The sequence below is a fragment of the Ornithorhynchus anatinus genome, chromosome X3 (assembly GCF_004115215.2).
Source record: "Ornithorhynchus anatinus isolate Pmale09 chromosome X3, mOrnAna1.pri.v4, whole genome shotgun sequence".
Lineage (NCBI taxonomy): Eukaryota > Metazoa > Chordata > Mammalia > Monotremata > Ornithorhynchidae > Ornithorhynchus > Ornithorhynchus anatinus.
The window spans coordinates 27,478,665-27,499,616 of record NC_041751.1 but is presented as its reverse complement, the minus strand read 5'-3'; the positions used below and the strand labels follow the sequence as shown (position 1 = coordinate 27,499,616).

General features: G+C 44.0%; 1 non-coding gene across 1 annotated transcript; it reads left to right on the top strand.

Moving 5' to 3' along the window:
* Positions 1–8,972: 8,972 nt before the first annotated feature.
* LOC114807775 lies at positions 8,973–9,110 on the top strand. The gene has a single exon (XR_003755847.1). It is a non-coding gene; the product is annotated as a small nucleolar RNA SNORA7 (small nucleolar RNA).
* Positions 9,111–20,952: the final 11,842 nt, after the last annotated feature.

Here is a 20,952-nt window from a genome sequence, read left to right as displayed (position 1 = left end):
GATACATACATAAGTGCTTTGGGACCAAGGGAGGGTTGAATAAGCGGAGAAAATCCAAGTGCAAGGGCGATGCAGAAGGGAGTGGCAGAAGAGGAAACCATCTCGCTATTATCCTTCTCATGTGTTCCATTTATTGAAGCTGAGTTGCAACCCAAATGGTTGTCCTATCTTGCCATTTGAACAAGGGATCAGTGATCAATCAGTAAATACCAGTCAATCAGAGTCCTGTACTAAGCACTTATTAAGCAGTTATGATCAATCATTGGCATTTATTGAACGCTTACTATGTGCAAAGCACTGTACTAAGCACTTGGGATTGTACGATGAACTAGAATAGGCAGATTCCCCACTAATAAGGAGTTTATGGATTAGATGTGTAAAAAATATTCAGTAATGATATTTATGAAGCACTTCATATGTACTGTACCTTATATATCATAAGTGCAGCTACTACTGATTGATTATTAAGTGGATTTGCCAACATTGCCTCCTCCTTTAGATTGTAAATTCATTGTAAATTCATGGAAAAAACACAAGCATGGGAATCGGAGGACCTGGGTTCTGCCACTTACCTGCTGTGTGACTTGGGGCAAGTCACTAAACTTCTCCAGACCTCAGTTTCCTCTTTTGTAAAATAAGGTTTAAATACTAATTCTCCCTCACATTTAGACTGTGAGCCCCACGCGGACAGGGATTGTATCTGACCTGATTATCTTGTTAGTATAGCCCAGGATCTAGTTCAATGCTTGGCACATAGAGCTTAACAAATACCACATCTAATTTATTATTAGATTTGCTATTATTAGAGGTAGAAGACATGAGAGCTAATGAACTTTTGACGTCCCTGAGAGAGTTAATTATAGGGCAAGAAGAGTGAGGAGCCCAGAACAAAGCCTCGTGAGGGGAAGAGAACCAGCTGAATACTGGATTGGCTGAAAGCAAGTTTGGATAACATTTCCAAAAGAAGGTGGCCAAACGGTCAAGGGAGATCGGGTCAGAGTACAGCCCGCTGGACTCGGCTGTGAGAAACTCATCGAAGATCTTGGTGAGCAGGGCAAAAACCAGATTTCAGTAAAGAGAGAGTTGGTGGAGAGGAAGTGGAGATGGTAAATAGATACAAGCCTCCTAAGGAGTTTGGATAGAAAAGGGAGGTGAGAGATGGGATGATAGCTGGATGGGGAGTTGGGATCTAGAGAAACCTTTTTTGAATAAGTGCATGTTTGAAGGCAGAATAGAAGGAGCTAGGGGAGAGTGAGTGGTTGACAGTGGCAGGAAGGGAGTAAGGTGGGTGAGAGCAGGTTCTTTTACGAGGTGATGGGGGATGAAGTTGAAAAACTAGGTAGTAGGGATAGATTTTGAGAGAAGACCTCTACTTTGTCCTAGTTTACCTAGGGGCAGTGTTCTGCTAATAAGGAAACTGAAACAAGTTCCTTGGGCATCCTCTCGGTTTATTTTTTTTTATGGCATTTGTTAAGTGCTATGTGCCAGGCCCTGTATTAAGCATTGGGGTAAATATAAGCTAATCAGATTGGACACAGTTCCTGTCCTATATGGGGTTCACAGTCTTAATCTCCACTTTACAGATGAGGTAACTGGAGCCCAGAGAAGTGAAGTGACATGCCCAGAGTCACCCGGCAGGCAAGTAGCAGAGCTAGGATTAGAACCCAGGTCTTTCCAACTCCTAAACCCGGGCTCTTTTCACTAGGCCACGCTGCTTCTAAATAAGTGACAAAGAAAACAAAGAAGACAAAGAAAGATAAAGTGATTAGGTTAACTTGAGAGAATGACGAGTGTGAGTCACAGGATGGTGGGTAAGTAGGAGAAAGAGAGTAGAATGAGTACCTTAAAGCCAATGGTTGGTAGTTTCTGCTAGAGGGGGAGAGGAATGGATCACCATTTGAGGTTTTTGAAGAGTGGGGATAGGTGTGCAAAATGATATTTTAGAGACATGATCCGGGCATCAGAGGGATATATGAGCTGGAGAGGGGAGAGACTGGATGCACAGAGATCAACGAGGAGGCTAATGAGAATAGTGAAACCAGCCCTGGCCTTAATATGGAGCCTTTTGCCTAGTTCTTGCCAAGGGGTAGGTGATGGGTGTGGGCAGGGAATGTGTCTGTTATATTGTTCTTTCCCAAGTGCTTAGTACAGTGCTGTACACATAGTAAATTCAAAGGACTGACTGGGCCCAAAAAAGGGCCCGGGGATTCTATTTTGGATCCGGACTCAGACCCAGGTAGAAGGGGAGCAGCAGAAAAAGTAAACCCTTTCTCCTTCCTCCAATTCTGTTGTACTGTACTCTCCAAAGTTCCCTGCCCCCAACGAGCTTATTTTAGTTGGAAGATGGATCTTACAGTGAAGAAAAGGGACAACGTGGGTGACTATTCATAAAGAACTATGTCATTCATAATGGGTGCAACTTTTTATAAGTGTATTTCTTTTTACTGAGTTACGATGCTGTTGTGAAGGTGTAATGTGGGTGACTTTTCAATTTCCTCCTTCTTGTGGCTATTCCACCATAGTGCTGCTCTCTTTTTGCCTGTGAAAGGCTCCTAAAATTATGTGGCGATAAGGGTAGTGTAGTATGGTATCTCATCCTGACCTGCACAGGGAGTTCATTGTCAGACAAGTAAACACAGTGGGCCTGGTTTAGAATCTCCAATGAAGGTCAGGAATGCTTGCAAAAACAATCTTGTTTCTCTGACCTACATGCAAAAAAAAAAAGAAAAAGAAAAAATGGAAGCAAACAAAAATCTTATTGAAAGTGGAATACATTCAGTGAACTCAGGTTATGAGAAATGTGTGTGTTGGGGAAAGCCTGTTTACATTTCCAGAGCATGAAATGTTGCCACTTATGCAATATAGCCAACCAAATAGAATTTAGGAGACACGTATGAGATGAAATGGCTAACAGAGAATAGAAAATATGAAATGATTAAGAGATTATAGGTACACTGTATTCCTCACTGATATCTTACTCAGAGGCCATCTTGCACGCTTCACTCCTAATATGCCAGTTTGCTCCCCTTGCCCCGATCTCATCTATCTTGCCCCCGACCCCTTTTCCACAACCTCCCTCTGGTCTGGAATTCCTTCCCCCTTCATATATGCCAGACCATCACTCTCCCCACCTACAAAGACTCATTAAGGTCACATCTCTTCCAAGAGGCCTTCCCTGATTAAGCTCTCATTTCCCCTACTCCCTCTCCCTCCTGCTTCATCTATGCACTTGGATCTATACCCTTTGGAAATTTAGCATTCACCCCACTCTCAGCCCCACAGTGCATATGAATGTATCCATCATTTATTCTAATGTCTGTCTTTCTTTGAATTTGTACTTGGATTTACTACCTTTTTCTACCCCCTATTCCCCAGCACTTATGTAGATAATCTGGAATTTTTTTATATTAATGTCTGCCTCCCCCTCTAGGCTATAAGCTCACTGTAGGCAGGGAACATGTCTACCAACTCTGTTGTACTCTCCTAAGCACTTATTACAATACTCAGCACATAATAAGCACTCAATACCTGATTGAAGGAGAATATTTGAAATGTATCACTGTCAGTGAGTGATTCCCCAAAGTGCCCAGAACAATAGGCTTATTTGTGAGTAGCATTTATACCCAATCATCTTTTATCAGTTTTTTAAAGTTCTCCCAAATTGCTTCCTATCTGCTTCCTTATACTCTTGTCATTTTTTTAACTGGCAGTCGCTTACACAAATTTTGACTCTTTTCCAGGACAGAGAAAGCACTTGATATTCACCCCACCTTCAGCCCCACAGTGCTTACATATATATCTGTAATTCATTCATTCAATGGTATTTATTGAGCATTTATTGTATACAAAGCACTGTACTAAGCGCTTGGGAGAGTATATTTTAATTTAATATCTGTCTCCCCCTCTAAATTGTAAGCTCCTTGAGGGCAGAGAATGTGTCTACCGACTCTGTTGTATTGTCCTCTCCCAAGAGCTTGTAAATACCATTGACTGATTGATTGCAATAAAATGTAGCATGCATCCCAAAAAGAGAATTCCGTCTGTGTTTATCCTTGGAATTCTGCTTTAAACATCCAGTGGAGCAAGCTATCAGGTAAGCCAATGCAGGATAAATTTTTTTTCATTTGGATTATATCCATCTCATTAAAAATAAGCCAAGGGCTTCTCACCTTTTAAAGCTTCTCAGTGCTAGGCTCACTGCTACCAATCTCATACTCCCACATTATTAGTTAACTCCAAGATTGGTGCTGTCACCCTCTCTCACCACTAAAAATGATTCTCTTTATTCTCTTTATAGTGTTAAATTCCTGCTGTGTGATCTTAGCTGAGTCACTTAATCATTCCATGCTTCAGTTTCCTCATTTGTAATGGGGATAATGATAATAATGTATTTGTTAAGTGCTTACTATGCGCCAGTCACTGTACTCAGAGCTGGGGTGGATATAAGCAAATCTGGTTGGTTGCAGTCCCTGTACCATGTGGGGATCACAGACTCAATCCCCATTTTACAGATGAGGTAACTGAGGCACAGAGAAGTGAAGTGACTTGCCCAAGGTCACACAGCAGGCAACTGGTGGGTAATAATACCTGTCTCTCCTTGCCTCAAGGGGATGTGTTGTGAGGATGAAATGAGTTTACTGATGTGAAAGTGCTTTGGAAAAAATAAAAAAAGCACTATACAAATTCAGGCAATTTTATTTTTAATCTTGGCAAGCAATGCAAATTCATCCTTTTAAATTATAATTATATCAGATGAAGGATTTGCAAAATGTGCATTCAAAAGACAATTTTACGGGACAGAAATGTAAATCTAGGGGGATTTTCCGGGACCTTTTGCCTTATGAGATGGGACTCTTTATCCCTAATGTCTGGTCATTTTTGTTCAGGTCATATCTGTTGATTGGCTTGTCAGGTGAGATTGAATGAAAAACCTTTCTGAAGTCCAGATGGAGCCTATCTATTGCTTGCCCCTTATCTATATGACCTTGCACCCCATGAGAGAAGGAACTTAAATTGGCAGGACACAACCTGCTCTTCACAAAGCCATAGTAACTGTAGCTTTCGATATCACTGGCCATTGTCTTTCACAATGGAGTGAAGTAGAGAAAGGCAACTCCCAACAATGGCTTGCCAATTTAAGCAAGCCATCCTGTAAATCATCCTTAATGGACTCCTGTATCATGGGAATTGGAGAAGCTGAGGCGAACGTTCAGTCTCCTCTTGCCATTGAGAATGCACACTCTGAGACTCTGCCCACCTGCTATTGGGTCTCTGTCAGATTTTGCCCCCATCCACACCTCTGAGTGGTTTTTCTCCACCTGCTCCATCACCCCTCTTTTTTTTAAATGGTACTTTTTAAGCACTTACTATGTGCCAGGGACTGAACTAAGCGCTGAGGAAAATACAAGCTGATCAGGTTGGGCACAGGCCATGTCCCAGGCTCATGTTCTTAATCCCCATTTTACAGATGAAGTAACTGAGGCACAGAGGAGTTAAGTGACTTGCCCAAGGGCACGCAGCAGATGAGTGGCAGAACTGGGATTAGAACCCTGGCCCTTTGACTCCTAAGCCTGTGCTCTTTCCACTAGGTCACGCTGCTCCCTCTTACCACTGAGAAACTAGGTCTGCTCCCACCCCCCGAGGTAAAACCTTTAAGGAGGGATGTTATCAGTGAAATACAAATGGTATGGGTTGGCGGGGGGGGGGGGGGGGGGGGGGGCAGCGGTAGGGCCTGAGCAAGTTGAACTGTCAAACTTTTGAAGGTGCTCTGCTGATCCCTCCTTGGATCAAGACCTCTCTCGATTCTCCTCCTCCCGTCCACCCTCCTCTCCAGCTGCATCCTCTTCTGCTACAGAATGAGGTTTCGTGCTACCTGCAGCACCTTAAAGTGGTATTATTCCTACTTACATATACCAAGAATTTGGGCTCTTGGAAAACATCGTAGACATCTCATTCGGCTCCTATTGGTTACTGTCTTTTTTGGATGGCAACCCATGTCTCACCACCATAGTGTCAGTTGCTTAGGAATGATAATTCTGTCTGATCTTTCCTAATGAAATACTGAGCAGCAGTTTAAACCTGGAAAGGAGGTGCCCTCCTATATCTATCTTTTTTATGTTACTTGCTAAGCACTTTGTGCCAAGCACTGTTCTAAGCGCTGGAGTAGATAAAAGATAATCAGGTTGGACACATTGCCTGTACCACATGGGGCTCAAAATTTAAATTGGAGGGAGTGAGATTTAATCCCCATTTTACAGATGAGGAAATGGAGGATCAGTGAAGCGACTTGCCCGAGGTCACACGGCAGGCAGTTGGCAGACCTGGGATTAGAGAACCCAGGTCCTCTGACTCCCAGGCTTGTGCTCTTGCTACTAGGCCTCGTTACTTCTCAGGCCGCAATGATTTCAGCATGTCGAGCAAGGTAAGGACGTGGAACCTAGAGAGAGTCTTGTGAATCAATTTTAGAGACACTGATGGCATGACTTCTGGATATACAGTCTCTACACTGTAAGCTTGTTGTGGGCAGGGAACGTATCTACCAACTCTGTTATACTGTACTCTCCCAAGCACCTGGTACAGTGCTCTGCACAGAGTAAGCACTCAGTAAATATGATCGATTGATTCTGGGCGCATCAGATAGGTGATTTCCCAAAACCCGATCTGAATTTTCCTGTGGATCATCTTTTGAAACTTGATGGAAAAATCTGATAAACAACGAGTTAAAGCTTAACAACGTGGGTTCATGGTTTTTTCGTTTGGGCCCTGCTATCTTTAATCAGGACTGCAGGTGTCATGGCAGAGTGTTCTATGTTAGATGAACTAATTTATGCTGCTGTGAATGTCTTGCTTTGAGGCGATGCTTGTTTTTAAAACAATTAAGAGCAGAACGGATGCAATAGATCTTTTAGGGATGAAAAACTTCCAGAGATAATGAAAATCAATTGGAATAATGTTAACTTGGAAATGGCTTTCAGGAATGGTTAAGAATGGTTTATCATAATAAGTCATTATCAAAACCTTATCAGAACAGTTGCCCCCCTTCCTTCTCCCCTCCCTGTCCACCATCTCCAGCTCCAATGTCTTCTTCCCCACCGCTTTCAAACATACTCATGTATCCCTCAACCTAAAAAATCCTAAAAAGATGTGGGATGGGGACTGTGTCCACCCTGATTATCTTAGTCTACCCTGGTGCTTAGAATGGTGTTTGACATATGGTAAGCACTTAATAAATACCTTCATTAATTAATCCCACCTCGATTACTGCATCAGTCTCCTCGCTGACCTTCCTATTTCTCTCCAGTTCAATCCATACTTCACTCTGCTGCTCTGATCATTTTTCTATCGAAATTTTCAGTCCATGTCTCCCCACTCCTCTAAACTCTCCAGTGGTTGCCCATCCACCTCTGCATCAAACAGAAATTCCTTACCATTGACTTTAAAGCACTCAATCACCTTGCCCCCTCCTGCCTTACCTTGCTGATTTCCTAATACAACCCAGCCTGCACACTTCACTCCTCTAATGCCAACCAACTCACTGTCCTTCAGTCTCATCTATCCCGCCGCCAACCTCTCGTCCATTTCCTGTCTCTGGCCCGGAACTCCCTCCCTCTTTATATCCGACGGACCATCACCCTCTCCGCCTTCAAAGCCTTATTTAAAGCACATCTTCTCCAAGAGGCTTTCCCCAACTAAACTCTCCTTTTCTCTTCTCCCACTGCCTTCTGCGTCACCCTTGCCCTTGGATTTGTACCCTTAATTCACCCCACCCTCGGCCTCGCAGCACTTACGTACAAATCCCTAATTTATTTATAGTAATGCCTGTCTTCCCCCTCTTGAGCGTAAGCTCCTCATGGGCAGGGAGCATGTCTACCAACTCTTTTGTAGTATACTCTCCCAAGTGCTTACGACAATGCCCTGCACACAGTAAGCGCTCAATAAATAGGATGGACTGATTGATTAGTCACAGCCCTCAAAGGCATTAAGAAAATGTTACATATATATTATGGCCCAGGGACCCCTTTTCTCAACTATATAACTTTGGACAGAGATCACCTACCATTTCATGGAGATTTATCTCATGGCTCCATGCGGCACCATCCTAGTTTCTAGTGTTAAATGATGGACAGTTGAGAGACAGTAGCAGACAGTCCATCCTGTTAAATGCTCTGGGCTCTCGTGAATGACAGTGGTTGATAGGTCCACTGTGTGACTGACAGTCCCTTTACTATCCTGTGCCTGTAAAGTCAGTCCCTTGCTGCACCGATCCATCTATTATCCACAGTGCCCGACACTGATGAGATTGAGCCCAGGTTTGACAGTTTAGTTACTGCATTGATGTTGATTGGACTGTGCTATCTTATTTGTGTGCCTGGAATTTTTATGTTCATATAGGATGTTGCATTAAAATGTTTTCCTTAATTTTCTCATTCCCAAATTTTGAGACCAGGATTTACAGCTGTGGCACAAAATCATGAAAAATCCAGGGAATATTTTAATGCAGAGATTTTGAGATGATTGCAATGAGGGAGAAATGAAATGGAGTCCCAAACCCACTCCTCCTACCCATTTCAATTCAGTAATTCTCACAAAAGAGTTAATCAAGAAACCCAGTCACCAATCGTGATGCCAGTTGGAGGGGCATACACAGTCAGAGAATCCCAAATCTTGAGCAGAGGAGAAGCAGCAAGGCTCAGTGGAAAGAGCATGGGCCTTGAAGTCAGAGGACCAGGACCTTGGGCAAGTCACTTGCTTTCCTGTGCCTCAGTTTCCTCACTTGTAAAATGGGGATTTAATACCCATTCTCCCTTCTATTAAGACTGTGAGCCCCAAGTGAGACAGGGACTGTGTCTGACCTAATTGACCTGTACCCACCCCAGTACTTAGAACAGTGTTTGACACATAGGCAGCACTTAACAAAGGAGACACAGTTAAACAAAATATCCTGTCTTTTTCCAGTCCCCTAGGTTGATGACCCCCTCTCAGAATCACACCTGGAGAGTTTCCAGTACTCCACTAGTCTCGGCTACGGGAGGGAGAGTCAAGCAGAAACCTACCCATTCCAGTCCTAGCTTGGGCAGTGGCTAGCGAGTGGAAGGCCATCTGCTACAAGTCAAAACTCACCTGTGCTGGGCGGCAGCAGCATGGGAGAGAGTCGAGGGCAGAGACTCCAGTTGACTGCATGGAAGAAGGTAATGGTAAACCACTTCTGTATTTTTCCCAAGAAAACTCTGTAGATATGCTTAACAAGTACCATAATCATTATTATAATTATTATTCACTCTCAGGATCCTTTCAGGGCATGGGACCTTCTGGCAGAAACTTGATTCTGGCCAATAGAAACTCTGGGACCCAGTCAGGGTTTAGAATTCCAAGTTAGAATTCTGTGAGGAGCAACAAGAACTTGGTGGAAAGAGCATGGGGCTGGGAGTTGGAGGACCTGGGTTCCAATCCTGATCTCCCACTTGCCTGCAGTGTGACAGTGGGTAAGTCACTTAACTTATCTGGGCCTCAGTTTACCTCCCTCTGTAAAATGGGGATTAAGACTGCGAGCCTTACGGAGGCTAGGGACTGAGTCCAACCTGATTAGCTTGTATCTTCTGCAGTGTTTAGTGCAGTGCCTGGTACGTAGTAAGCACTTAAATACCATATATATATATTTTAAAGGCAGCCAGGAAATATCTCCAGCTCTTTTCAGCCCCAGCTCTCTCTCCTCTCCATGTGGCAGCCATAATTATAACTGCGTGGCCCAGACCATATGTTTATGCCCAGCAAATTTTGGGCTATGACATTGAATCTTTACTATCCCTGCTGGGTTGGTTTATATTAGAAGAGTGAGTAACTGTGCTCTTGGCTTGGGGATGTTAAGAGTCTGCCAAGTGGACCATCTTTGTCGGTCTCAGGTTTAATTCCTTTTAGGAACTTGAATATTATCTGTTTAGGAGATAAACTCCCAGTTCTTCCCCGTTAAAACATATTCTCCTTGTCTTTGGTGAGTCTTCTTCATGTGAAATGATGAGAACTTTACAGAAGACTCCAGTAATCAATTGATCGTACTTATTGAGCGCTTATATGCACAGAGCACTGTACTAAGTGCTTGGAATGTACAATTCGGCAACAGAGATAATCCCTGCCCAACAATGGGCTCACAGTCTAAAAGGGGGAGACAGACAGCAAAACAAAACAAGTAGTCAGGCATCAATACCCTCAGAATAAATAGAATCATAGATGTATACACATCATTAATAAAATAAATAGAATAGTAAATAATATATATAAATATAGACAAGTGCTGTGGGCCTCCTTCTGCAGGAGTAGAGAATCTAACCCACCTATTTTACAGTTCTCCACCCAATAGCTAATGTTTCCTCCATCAGTTTTATCCCCAGTCCCTACCACGAATGGCCCTCACGGCCTCATTTATTTCATCCCTCTTCTCCCTCACCCACAACTAGCTCCCTACCCACCATTTCCAGCATGTAAACTGGAGCGTTAGCTTTGAGCTTTGGCAACGCTCTTGCCGGCTAGGGATGATGGGACATCACTTGGGTCTTCTGGACTGAACTTGACTTTATGCTTCTCCCAGAGATAGCAAGCTGGACAGGATTGGGTCTCCTAACTCTGTTATACTGTACTTTAGTAAGCGCTCAATAAATGCCATTGATGATGTAGAAGGGTTGGTCTAGGATGGGTGATTTTCAGGTAGCGTTAGCTGTGGCCATTTGTATTTTAAGCCATAGCTCATCGTCTAGCTTGGGATATAATGTGCCAAGTGAGGGGGACTCTGTTTCACCCAGTTGATCTTTATTAAGATGATCTTCCTCCTCCTCTTTGCCATTATTGTTTATGCCACGCCATGAACATAATAACTCTGTGTAAATGAGCAATTTGGTGATGCTTTCTCACACAGAAAATCACATTCACTAAACATTAGCACTTGAACGTATGTATGTCTTTGACAGATCACTCTCTGCCTTCTTGGTGATAGATTAGAGAAGCGATCAGAATTATCTAAGCATGAAAAGTTACAGTGTTAATGGCCTTCTGAAGCCACTTGGGCTGCGTGCTCATAGAAAACTATCACTCGATTCAGTCCAATTGAGGAGGTGCAAAGGGGAAGATGTCATTCCCAGACAGCATCTTCTTCCCACCCAAACCAATGGATGGATTTGACAGGGTACTCAAACTGTAACTCACCACAGAACCTTGGATCTAACTTCCTGGCACTGAGGCTGAAACAACAACCTATGAAGAGAAAAGCTTTCACTTAATAATAATAGTAATATTCAATAATTATGGTATTTAAGCTCTTACTATATGCCAAGCACTATACTAAGCGCTGGGGTAGATCCAAGATAATTGGGTTGGACCCAATCCCTGTCCCACATGGGGCTCACAGTCTTAATCCCCATTTTACAAATGAGGTAATTGAGGCAGAGAGAAGTGAAGTGACTTGCCCAAGGTCACACAGCAGACAAGTGCCAGAGCCAGGATTAGAACCACTTCTTTGCCAACCACTTCCCATTGCCATCCTGCACCCAATCTGACAGATGGAATTATTTAAAGAGCTTTCGACACCTATTACCCTGCAGCCTACAATGAAACTGCCACAAGCCACAGACTTTTTAAGAAGCATTTGCATTTTGTTGTGGGTTAGTGGTATCCATTATTTTCCCTCTCCAAAGGAAGTTTAATCAATAATCAGTTATTTAGACCAGCTGTTTTCATGAGGGGCCCGTAATTTCAGTGCACATTTCTTCTTCAGACAATTGCCTGGGCTACCCTACTGGTGGTTTGGTTAGAGTCGTTTGAGAACCATGTACCAAGGAAGACAATAAAAAAGTATTAACAAGGGAAATTAGGGACTATCTTTTCATGGAAACGTTTGGAGAAGAGAGCCCACAGTCTGGGTGGCGTAGGGGCAGGCTTGGGGTGGAAGCAGGAAATATGCCCTATGGCTTAATAGAATGGGGAGTAGGTCAGTCTTCTGCTTGCTCTCAGCCCCTGGAGTAGCAAAACTAGACCTACTGGGTAGTGCCTAGGCTCAAAGGACGGGCATCATTCCTTAATGACCACTTTCTGTTCCTAACAACTTCCAGAAAAAAGAGATTACCTTCTTTTAGCCAGATTCTCCTGCCTAAAATGCCCAGGAGCCCTTTCAGTAGATTGCTACCCGAAGCCCAGTGGATACCCTGTCCATCCAGATAAGAGTCTATTTCAAGATTCAGGTGCTCGTTTTACTCCCCCAGGCTCTGGAGATGGCTTGGGGAAAGTCATCTCTTCAGATCCTGGAAGCCATTTTCTATTCACCTTATTTTAGAGCTTGAAGCTTAGTCTCTGAAAAAGAAATCAAAGTTTCTTCAAGGCAGAGGTTTCAGGGAGAGAACCCAATAAAGAAGATTTTCTTAATGCATATTCAATTGTAGATCATTAGGGAAATACTGGGAAGTAGACTGAATCTATTTTGAAGCGTTTGAAACATCACTCAGTAACTCCTGTCCCATCTCCTTGATTAATTATGACTGTAAAATCATTGCAAAGAGTGGAGCTTCAAAAATAGAAAGTGCCATGTACTCTCGGATTAATGCAAACCAAGAAGGATTTCTTAAAATAGTTCCAATTTGGCCATCTGATCCTGCTAGTCCAAAATCTCGATGTTCTCATGGCTATTAATTTATTAGATTCCGATTGTTAAATTTGGACTTCAAAAGAACCTCGACATAGCATTTTGCAAAATCAGGCAATCGTTGGTAATTATTGAGCACTTACTGTGTGCAGAGCATAAGACGTTTTCCCTGCCCACAGTGAGCTTACGGTCTAGAAGAGGAGACGGAAGTTAATATAAATAAATAATTAATTGATATAACAGATCAGTTACAAATATCAAAGTTGTATAAGCTAGAAACAGCTGCTGTTTCAATTGTATTTATTGAGCGCTTACTTTGTGCAGAGCACTGTACTAAGAACTTGGGAGAGGTCAGTATAACAATAAATAGACACAATCCCTGCCCACAATGAGCTTACTCTGTGAGACACCTGAAAATATACTGCTGCCTTCAATTGGGCAGTCAAAACAATCTCAAAGCCTCTCAGTTATGAGAGGCATACTTAGGATGGTTTAATTAATCAGTAGTATTTATAGAGTGTCCTCTGGGTGCAGAGCACTGTAGTAAGTACTTGAGAGAGTATGATAGAGTTAGAGGGGATACCTATCCTCAAGAAGTTTATATTCTAGTAGGGTTGACAGAAAAATTATTTACAGATAAGAGGAAGAAGAAAAAGTGGAAATATAGATGAGTGCTGAAGTAGTAAGGTATGTAAGTCGATACATACAGAAGTGCTAGAGTGCTGAGTAGGGAAAGTTTCCCACTGAGTGCTAAATCAGAATCAATCTTTTGGGAAACTTTACCTCAAAAGCTCACTGTTGAGTGATATGGAAGATAGATTTGGGAAAGGTTGAGGCCTATGGAAAGATCCAGACTTCACATTTTCCACTGGCAAGGTGAAGAGGATAGGTAATGGGCCTGTGAGTCAGAAGGTCATGGGTTCTAATCCTAGCTCTACCCCACGTCTGCTGTGTGGCTTTGGGCAAGTCACTTCACTTCTCTGTGCTTCAGTTCCCTCATCTGTAAAATGGGTACTGAGACTGTGAGCTCCATGTGGGAGAGGGACTGTGTCCAACCTGATTTGCTTGTATCCACCCCAGTGTTTAGTACAGTGCTAGGCACATAGCACTTAACAATACCACAGTTATTATGATTATTCTCTCAGACCACCTGCATTCCCTCAAACACTCCCACCTACCCTCTCTGGTTCCATTATGTCCAGGGTAAGAGAACTCAGGGCTAGGCTTCTACAGAGACCGAACTAAATGGAATAGCATCCCTTTTAAAAGCCACATTGGAGGTGGAAAGTTCAACTGGGCAGAGGGGACAGGGAGGTAGCATTAAGCTCTTAGCACCGTGTTAATGAGCATTTTCCCCTCAAAGAATGGATTCTGATTCATTCATTCATTCATTCGATCGTATTTATTGAGCACTTACTGTGTGCAGAGCACCGTACTAAGTGCTTAGGAGAGTACAATACAATGATAAACAGACACATTCCCTGCCCACAACGAGTTTGCGGTCTGGAGACCGGGAGACAGAAATCAATGCAAATAAATAAATTACAGATAGGTATGTATTTGGTGTAGGGCTGGGAGGGGGGAAGAGCAAAGGGAGCAGGTCAGGGCCACACAGAAGGGAGTGGGAGATGAGGAAAGGTGGGGCTTGAAGTCTCTCAATCACTGTTCCCCTTTCCATAAAATTCAGGGCCACCTTAGAGGGAAGAGAAGTTCTGGTGCTTAACATTGTGATTTTTTAAATACGTGTTCAAATGAAAGAGGAGAAAGAACATAAAACCACCCACTCGTGTTCAAGCTTAAAATTGAGGCCCCAAATCAGCCAAAATATAGGCTGGAGCATTAGTTCAATTTGACACTTGAACGTCAGCTCTCAGCCCCAAGGAGAAGGCCCCTAAATTGAACTCCAAGATCCTAGATGGAGCAGCAGGGGCCATTATTTTCACAGACTCCTCTGCTCACTCCCAAGCTGCTTGACCTGTTTTGAGGAATAGGTGATGATTCTCAGAGCCCCTTAGGACCCCACCTGCCCCTAACCTAGAAGCTGCTAAAAGACCAGGAAGGCCAAGGATGGGGAAAGGCATGACTGATATAGGAGGGGTGGGTAAAAGAGGAGCCCTTCTTCTCTTCAGGAGGTGTTGGATGATGGTGTTCAGATGTGGACATTTACCAGAGAAGCAGCATGGTTTAGTGGATAGGGCATGGGCCTGGAGTCAGAAGGACCTGGGTTCTAATCCTCATTCTGCCACTTGTCTGCTGTGTGACCTTAAGCAAGACACTTCACTTCTCTGGGCCTCAGTTATCTGTAAAATGGGGTTCAGACTGAGCTTCATATGGGACAGGGACTGTGTCCAACCTGCTTAGTTTGTATCTACCCCAGTGTTTATTACGGTGCCTGGCACATAGTAAGCACTTTATAAATACCTTAAAACAAATCACCACCTCCTTGGGGGCTGCTTTAAATAGCTTCAAAGCCCCTGTTGGGGCAGGATGAGAGGAAGGTAATGCATGGTTTTCACCTCTACAATATCGCCAAGATCCGCCCTTTCCTCTCCACCCAAACGGCTACCTTACTGTTACGGGCTCTCGTTATATCCCGGCTAGACTACTGTGTCAGCCTTCTCTCTGACCTCCCTTCCTCCTCTCTCGCCCCGCTCCAGTCTATTCTTCACTCCGCTGCCCGGCTCATCTTCCTGCAGAAACGATCTGGGCATGTCACTCCCCTTCTTAAACAACTCCAGTGGTTGCCTATCAACCTCCGCTCCAAACAAAAACTCCTCACTCTAGGCTTCAAGGCTCTCCATCACCTTGCGCCTTCCTACCTCTCCTCCCTTCTCTCTTTCTGCCGCCCACCTCCTCACCGTCCCTCGGTCTCGCCTATCCCGCCGTCGACCCCTGGGTCACGTCCTCCCGCGGTCCTGGAACGCCCTCCCTCCTCACCTCCGCCAAACTGATTCTCTTCCCCTCTTCAAAACCCTACTTAAAACTCACCTCCTCCAAGAGGCGTTCCCAGACTGAGCTCCTCTTCTCCCTCTACTTCCTCTGCCACCCCCCCTTTACCTCTCCGCAGCTAAACCCTCTTTTTCCCCTTTTCCCTCTGCTCCTCCACCTCTCCCTTCCCATCCCCTCAGCACTGTACTCGTCCGCTCAACTGTATATATTTCCATTACCCTATCTATTTTGTTAATGAATTGTACATCGCCTTGATTCTATTTAGTTGCCATTGTTTTTACAAGATGTTCTTCCCCTTGACTCTATTTATTGCCATTGTTCTTGTCTGTCCATCTCCCCCGACTAGACTGTAAGCCCGTCAAACGGCAGGGACTGTCTCTATCTGTTGCCGACTTGTTCATCCCAAGCGCTTAGTACAGTGCTCTGCACATAGTAAGCGCTCAATAAATACTATTGAATGAATGAATGAATGGAATTACTGGGATTTAGTTTGCAAAGCTTTTGCTCCTTGTTATTACCAGTTCTGAATCATCTTTGGACTGTGCTCTTAGCCAAATTGAAACGGAAATGTTATCGTAAAAAGTAGCTTCTGTTTTAGATCCCAGAGGAAAGACCTTCCTAAGATGTGAAAGAAAAGAGTTGTGGATGGGGATATGTATTGGAATTTACTGGCTCAGTGAAAAAGCAGAACATATGTTTTTAACTTCGCCTTTGTTAAAGATATTAAATCGAGCAATGGAATTTATGGAATGCTTACTGTGTGCAAAACACTGTACTAAGTGCTTGGGAGGGTTCAAGTCAATATAATTGGTAGACAAGATCATTACCCTCTTGAGGAACTTACAGTCTAGAGGGGACTGTAGTGATGCCTTAGTTTTGCGGTTGTCAGGATATCAACTGCAAACTAGTCAATTGTCCAAAACATCTTCAGTTATCCCTAGAGAGGTGACACTAATATATTGGCAGACTAAATCATGAGCATGTAACATTTTCCCAGTTTTTTCTGGCTCCAGAGCATGGATTTAAAAACGCAATAAGTACTAACATTCAGACTTATGGGGAAGATAGATCTTAGAGATTTTAAGGATTTCTTCATGGCACATTAGCATTTCCCCTTGCTGCTCTAAAGACAGCAAGTCAGAAGCAGCTTGGTTTAGTGGATAGAGCCCAGGCCCGAGAGTCAGAAGGTCATGGGTTCTAATTCCAACTCCACCACTTGACTGCTGTGTGACCTTGGGCAAGTCACTTCACTTCTCTGTGCCTCAGTTCCCTCATCTGTGAAATGGGGATTGAGACTGTGAGCCCCACGTGGGACAGGGACTGTGTCCAACCCAATTTGCTTGTACCCACCCCAGAGCCAAGTACAGTGCCTGGCACATAGTAAGTACTTAACAATGCCTCATCATTATTATTATTATTGTTATTATTTTCTGCCCTGGGCCTGGGGGAGAAGATACAGTGCATCAGAAATAGAGCAGTTGGCAGTCCTTGCTTTAGGAATTTTGAAATTTTAAAGATACATCCTCGTTCAGCTTTACAACCCATCGGTTGTAAAACATCTCTTATGGCATTAGTTCTGGGGTTGCGGGAGGTGGGGGGAGAGGAGGTGCATGGAAGCTGCAGGAAAATGGAGAGACAATTTTAAAAGCCACGATGGAAGAGGGGAGTTCAAATGGGCTGGGGGACAGGGATGGCCAGGTAATCAATTAATGATTGGTATTTATTAAGTATTTACCATGTGTAGAGCAGTGTACTAAGTGCTTGGGTGAGTACAAAACAGCAGAGTTGGTAGACACATCCCCTGCCCACAAGGAGCTTATGGATAAAGTCACCGGGGAGGATCGACACCACCATTTTACTTCAGATAAAGTGAAAAGGCAACTCCTCTACTGTGAGATCTGGCTTTGTCAAAATGAATACATGAATGTTGCTCTGTGACCTATCTGTAATTGATTAAGCAACAAATTCTGAGCAATTTTGGTTAAAACAGACTAGCCAACTGCGGTTCAGGAATCATTTTCTTAGGAAAATATCGGTTTTCACTGGCAACCTTTCGACTTTAATACAATGAATTTTTCTCTAGGTTTCTCTTCCCCTTAGGTTGTAAAATCCTCTGGGACAGAAACAGTGTCTTGGACCCTGATGGTAAATTTCCTCAGGTCTGGAACGGTGCTCTGCCCACAGCAGGTGTCCATGATGCCACTTCTGTCGTTGCTGTCAATGAACTTCTTCTAAATGAGACAGATGCGCTGTAAAAAGAGACAACCTGACTCAACTGACTCTCTGTCTATCGAGAGAGAGAGTTGTCCTTAGGATTCGAAGAAGACACAACCGAAGTTGCACACAAAAAGACTGACTCTTGCTGTGTTCCTATGTTGAATGTTTACAGCACTCAGCACTGTTTTTTTTCTTTTTTAAACTGGATATTCTTTATGAATCTTTTGCCCAAAAAGAGCCACTCCATTCTTGATAGCAGAATTCTATGCTGGACTGTCCTTGGCAGTTGATCCGTAGTTTTCAGCTGGGCTGCGGCATTGTGGGAGGCTTTGTTTAACAGTGTCCTTGAAATCCATCAGTTGTATTTATTGAGCGCTTGCTCTGTGCAGAGCACTGTACTAAGCACTTGGGAGAATACAAGAGAGTAAGTGAACTTTTTTTGTTAATGGTATTTGTTAAGCATTTACTATGTGCCAAGCACCGTTCTGAGCGCTGGGGTAGAGACAAGGTAATCAGTTTGTCCCATGTGGGGCTCACAGTTTTAATCCCCATTTTACAGATGAGGTAACTGAGGCACAGAGAAGTTAAGTGGCTTGTCTGAGGTCACACAGCAGACAAGTGGTGGACCTGGGATTAGAACCCATGTCCTCTGACTCCCAAGCCCCTTCTCTTTCCACTAGGCCATGCTGCTTCTCTGCGTTCCCTGCCCATAAGGAACGTTCAGTCTAGAGGGGTAATCAGACATTAAAATACATTTTGAACATGTACATGAGTGCTGTGGGGATGAGAGTTGGGGGACTATCAAGTACTTAACGGGTACCAATCCAAGTGGAAGGGTGATGCAGAATGGAGAGGGAGTAGAGAAAATGAGGGCTTAGTCAGGAAAGGCATCCTGGAGCAGATGTGATTTTACTAAGACTTTGGAACTGGGGAGAGTGATCATTTGTCGAATATGAAGGGGGAGGGAGTTCCAGGCCACAGGCAGGGCATGGGTAAAGGGTCGGCGGTGAGATATATGAGATCAAGGTATAGTGAGCAGGCTGATGTTGGAGCAAAGTGAGTGTGCTGGGTGTAGTAGGAAACTGGCGAGGTAAGATAGGAGGGGGCACAGTGATTGAGTGCTTTAAAGCCTATGGTAAAGAGGTTTTGTTTGATGGGGGTGGTCGATGGGAAGCCATCAAGGGTGTTCAACCCTTTCCTCACTGAGGCTCTCTGGTTCTCTGCCAAGACCATCCCCATCACGTCCTGGACAACACGCCCTTGTAAAATGGCACTATTCCCTAGCTGAGCTACAAAGAGCCTCAAATCATTTTTCCTCATATAAATGTGTGTTTTCCAGATGCACAGCAGTGACAGTCCTTATACTTGCGGATGAACAAACTTGACAAACCCAGGTAACATCCATCGAATAAGTCATGGGCAGGCCTACCCCAAGCCTATCCTTTCATTTCCTGTGTATAAATACTATAGGCTCCCGGAATGCAGCAATAGCTCACAGTGAATTCCAATTTTGATTAGTGGAAAAAAAAATTCTTCTCATGTGCAGTGAAGCTTATCTTCACTTTCATAGAGATCATCTCCCACATTAACAGGTCACTAGAGAATGCTGTTCCTCAATTTACAAGACAAAACACTCCCTTCATTGTACTTTTTTTTTACCCAGTGTGTTTCACGTTTCTAGGCCGTCAAACAATCACTGGCTCCTAGCGATTGTTTATCAGTGTTGTCATCATTAAAAAGCAAAAAAAAAAAAATCATCCACTCTTTTATTTCAATGAAGAACCTGTCACAGGGCAACTCAAGCCAGTGCAGAGGGAAAGAAATTTTGAGCCCAGAACCCTTGTCAACATAGAAACCCCACAACAATAATAGCCCTAATAGCCTGGGCTGCCAGAAGAGTCAATTATAAGTTAATAGAGAGTCAAGAGTTAGTTGTTGAGAGTTGTTGTGGGAATATTTTTTTTTCAAACTCTAACAGCTGAGGCACTATCAGCCCGATAAGGACAGATCTGTTCATTTAGACTAGGACGATTATTTATGACATGGCGTCTTCCCTGAATAAAATGGCTACCCTTCCCCTACCCCACCCCCAATGTGATTCTGTAGGAAGAGTGCTCCAAAATGCTAAAGATTCAACCCCTCTGGTTGTAGGAATGGAGATCCTCTCGTGCTGTCTGGATCCTGGGATAGGTGAATAATGAGTCACCAGTGCTTCAGGGAAAATCCCGGAAGGCAGTGCAAATGGACCCTGAAATAGACAAAGTAGCTCTTTAGCCAAGGGATGTCCCAGAAGGTCATCGTGGGCTGAAGTACACTCTTGATTTTTTTTTTTTTAGCCCTCAGCTTTTCCACAAACCTTTCTAGGAGATTCATTCATTCATTCAATAGTATTTATTGAGCACTTACTATGTGCAGAGCACTGTACTAAGTGCTTGGGATGAACAAGTCGGCAACAGATAGAGACAGTCCCTGCCGTTTGACGGGCTTACAGTCTAGTCGGGGGAGATGGACAGACAAGAACAATGGCAATAAATAGAGTCAAGGGGAAGAACATCTTGTAAAAACAATGGCAACTAAATAGAATCAAGGTGATGTACAATTCATTAACAAAATAAATAGGGTAATGGAAATATATACAGTTGAGCGGACGAGTACAGTGCTGAGGGGATGGGAAGGGAGAGGTGGAGGAGCAGAGGGAAAAGGGGAAAAAGAGGGTTTAGCTGTGGAGAGGTAAAGGGGGGGTGGCAGAGGGAGTAGAGGGAGAAGAGGAGCTCAGCCTGGGAAGGCCTCTCGAAGGAGGTGAGTTTTAAGTAGGGTTTTGAAGAGGGGAAGAGAATCAGTTTGGCGGAGGTGAGGAGGGAGGGCGTTCCAGGACCGCGGGAGGATGTGGCCCAGGGGTCGACGGCGGGATAGGCGAGACCGAGGGACGGTGAGGAGGTGGGCGGCAGAGGAGCGGAGTGTGCGGGGTGGGTGGTAGAAAGAGAGAAGGGAGGAGAGGTAGGAAGGGGCAAGGTGACGTAGAGCCTTGAAGCCTAGAGTGAGGAGTTTTTGTTTGGAGCGGAGGTTGATAGGCAACCACTGGAGTTGTTTAAGAAGGGGAGTGACATGCCCAGATCGTTTCTGCAGGAAGATGAGCCGGGCAGCGGAGTGAAGAATAGACTGGA